General features: G+C 39.0%; 1 pseudogene; it reads left to right on the top strand.

Moving 5' to 3' along the window:
• The first annotated feature begins 2,756 nt into the window (after positions 1-2,756).
• Positions 2,757-3,996, top strand: part of LOC141831088 (uncharacterized) — an 8,921-nt pseudogene continuing 7,681 nt past the window's right edge.

The raw sequence follows: 3,996 nt of genomic DNA, 5'->3' as shown, positions 1-3,996 counted from the left end.
TCTAGCGAGCAATTATTGTTTTCAGAACTCTGATGCCATTAGGTTTGCTACCCCTCATCGACAGCGAGCCATCTGACCTTCGAGTGGTGACTTAATTGCCTCCATTCAATTCAATTCATATTATTGGGTTGCTTTGAGTCATCGGATACTGAATCGAACCGTAAATTTTCTCTCGGATCGCTTTTTCTCTTTCCTTCAATTAGTATCAAAATAGAGACACGACACATGACTTAATGAAGTCATCTCGTGGAGATCATGGCGTGGATATGAGTAGAGGCAATCTTCTGAAGGTTGCTAGTTGATGTCATTTCCGCTTCGCGTCATCCAATAGGTATAATTTATTTATGTCATCTTTTCTATAATTATGTCTGCATGCATGTGTATCATCATGTAATTTTTGATGCGTGTGTTGTAATAGTATAGATTATTATGTTTTCACTACTTATTTAGTAAAATAAAATTTTAAAATGCGCATAGAGAAACCCAATATAAATGACTTAAACAAATCTATTTTAGCAAAAAAATATACTTATCGGTCGATTGGTTACTGATAGTAATCGATTAGTGGACTACAAACTGTAATTTTAATTTTTTTTAGTTTGAATATAAAAAATGCATAACTAATTACATGATTTTTGAAAAATTATAAAATTTCATACATACGTTACTTTTGTCAAACACTATCAGGGACAAATAATTATCCATGAAAATACATCTTATTTCAAAAAATGGTATAAAGTTGAAACTATTGAAAACTTTAATATTTCACTCTAACTTTTATCAACTTAATCAAATAAAAACTAAAGTTCATTTTGATACATCAAATTGCATCTTAAACTTAGTATATCATCCTAACATCTCACTTGTGTCTCAATACACACATAAGTTAATCTTATGATCTTGTGAGATGCAAAGTAGGTTTTCTCTAAACTAAGTGATCGTGCATCTCTATCTTTGCATTTTACATTTGACCATCCTATCTAGAATGTCAAATAATCTAATTGTTCTTAATTACAAGGAATTGAAATTATGCATGATAAATATGTATGACACATATATCTAATGCATACTTTCAAAATAAAATTATCATAACCTAACGATGCATGTATGACATGATATATATCAATATATTTGGCAAGATATAATATTAATGTATGTCATAATGTCATGGCATGTGATAAGGCACACAAACATGGTAGTTGTAATATAAAATAAAATTTTAAAATTTCCATCTAAGTTTCATTAACTAATCACTATGCCAAGTACATAATTAAATATAAGCAATTCTATCTCCCTCGAATGTGTCAAAACCTCAAACTTGATACACTTTTGAATTCTATCTTATTTTATCAATTTTGATCAATTTAAAAACTCAATTTTGATTGACAAACTATAGAAATCTTCCTAGATAATATTTAAATTTTTATTTTCAAGATATTATAATACCTTGAAAAACTCCTAAAATGTCATATTTACTATGGTTGAGTTAACTACCATTTCAATTAAAGTTGACATACCCTATATCCATCTAGTGTGAAGATATCACACTCTTAGGAATTCAATACCTATTGGAGCTTTGAGTGTACTATATACTCACTAGGGATAACTTCCCTATGTCTTTTTAATGACTTTCCTAGGTTTCTTAGAAGTCTTAGTCATTATTGTTGTTGGTGCAAGATGCACTAAGATCTTGCCTAGTATAAATACACCTAGGTCTGGTTAGTCTTTGACCAAGAGTTGATCCAAACAGGAATTGATGTTTGGATGTGTGGAAGTGAGTGAGAAAGATCTAGTTTCTAATACTTTCTTAATGACTTTCCTAGGCTTCTGAGAAGCCTTAGTCATGCTAGTCTTCTCAAGGTCAATACTAGGGATAACCTCCCTTGTAACCTTGACTTATCTAGATGTAGGGTTAGATTCATAACTATATGAAACTTATTATAAGATAACACATTCTCCTTGGCTTTAGACTTGTGATCCAAATCTTTCATGTCCTTGAATGGTTCTTGCCTACATAACGCTATAATTTTTTTTGTACCTTTAACCTCATTTATTTTCTCTAGGATCTTCTTTAATTATCAAATAGTAGCCTCAAGACTTGATTTTCTTTATCCAAATAATTAATTCTAGAATTTTTATGATTTTTCTGGATATTTCTTTTTCTAGACATATGTTTAATTTCCTTAAGATTCTCGTTAGAGTATTCACTACCGGTGATTTACCTCCCGGAGGTGGCCGACCTAGAGGTGTATTCAGACCCAGGTTATCCCGAAACTCCCACTCATGGAGTTGAGCGCCCGTATGTTGGCGTCTTATAATAAGGTAACTTCTTCAGTTTTAGCTTCATGTCGTGTCGGCTTTCTTACATATCGGTGTTTTTCAGTTTTCTTTGGAATTCCAAGCTGTACATAATAGTCTCGGAGGAGTAAAGGATGCTGCTGCAGAAGAGGTCAAGCTAGCCAACGAGAAACAACTCTCGGCCGAGGCAGCCCGGGATAAGACATTGGCTGAGTTTGAACTATACCGCAAACAATCAGAGGGTTACTTGGGCAGAGTCGATGAACTCGAGAAGGAGTTAGCCCATCAGAATGGTCTGGTTACGTCGGCCGGCTTAGAAGCTAAGGAAGCTCGCTCTCAGGTAGAGGAATGTCGGTCGGCCAGGGAGAAGGAGAGGCTAGAGGCTGCCCAGGAGAAGGAGCGTCTCACTCAGCTTCCTGAACACAGCCCAAAAGCGGGAAGTTGCCCTAACTGCTGACATGACGACTGCCCGAGCAGAGATTGCCAGCGTGAAGGCGGAGATGATAGAATACCGTTCCGGTGAAGCTGAGCGCCTGGAGCAGGCAAAGGAAGGGCTTCTCTCTTTCCCAGAGTTCGTCAAGCTTATGGACCAGAGAGGTTACCAAGCCTTCCAATTGGGGATGACGGCAGTTCTTCGTCAGCTTCGCCGATCAGGTCTTCTTCCCTGAGACTTTAGGTTGGCTACTTTCGATCCTGTCAAGGATTGGATTGAGTTCCGGAAGAAGATGGCCGAGGGTACTTCTCGAGGTGTTAGTTCTTCCTCAGCCTCGCAAGTTCCTAAGGAGGTCACCGGGGCTCCCCCGACGAGTCAGAGTTGAAGACCGGGCAGGGGATGGGATTCTTTTATTTCTACATTCTGAAACTTAGCTTTGTACATATTTGTTTCTTCAAACGTCCTTCTGTGTGCTTCTTCCTAGTGTCTTTGACTGCACTTAACACGGGTCTTGATTTCCGTTATTTGTGAATCTCGGGATTCAGACTCTTTTGCTTTCCAATGAGATCCAACGATGAGGCGTGTCATAGGGAGTCTATATATACACATTGTAGTGTTATTTCTTCCCTATCACCTTCTACTCATCGACGAGTATTTCCTACGAACCATGGACATGACTAATTTACTTCAACGCCTGACTGAGGCTATCCGGGAGAAGGAGGCGGCCGAGCGCCAAGCGGAGATCTGGACCCGCAAGGCAGCCGAGCTTCAAGAGGCCATCTAGGACCTTGAGCGAGAGCGCAGGACAAACATCAAGTGGGCTTTTCGGCAGTCTATCGACCTGCGCGCTGCTAACCGCCGAACCTTGGCATTGGAACGAGAGATTGCCGATATTCGTGGCCAAGTTCAACAACTCCAACAAGGGCTGGAAGGGGCGATAAAGGGAGCCCTGCTGTCTGGCAGGATATTTAGTGAGACCTTGGTGCAACTAAAAGACCTGGACGGGCGACTGAACCGCATAGCCCAACCTGAAGCTCCTCCCCCTCTTCTTCGAGCAGCAGGCCCAGCGAATCTGGCCAAGAGAGTGATTGAGTCCTTGCTTGTGTGTGTTTTTATTTTGTGATGAAGCATCTGTGTTGCCATGGATTATCCAATGATATTTCTCTTTTTGCGTCAATTATACTCTCTATCGATTTCTGTATGGGTGGTTTTCCAATATTGATTGTATTTTTCTGGTTCGTACAACCATATACCATACCCACCTG

The sequence above is a fragment of the Curcuma longa genome, chromosome 6 (assembly GCF_044706935.1).
Source record: "Curcuma longa cultivar G26 ecotype Majalengka, Jawa Barat chromosome 6, ITB_CL_G26_1.1, whole genome shotgun sequence".
NCBI classification, from domain to species: domain Eukaryota; kingdom Viridiplantae; phylum Streptophyta; class Magnoliopsida; order Zingiberales; family Zingiberaceae; genus Curcuma; species Curcuma longa.
The sequence above is the reverse complement of the archived record's forward strand: the minus strand, read 5'-3'. Positions and strand labels throughout refer to the sequence as shown.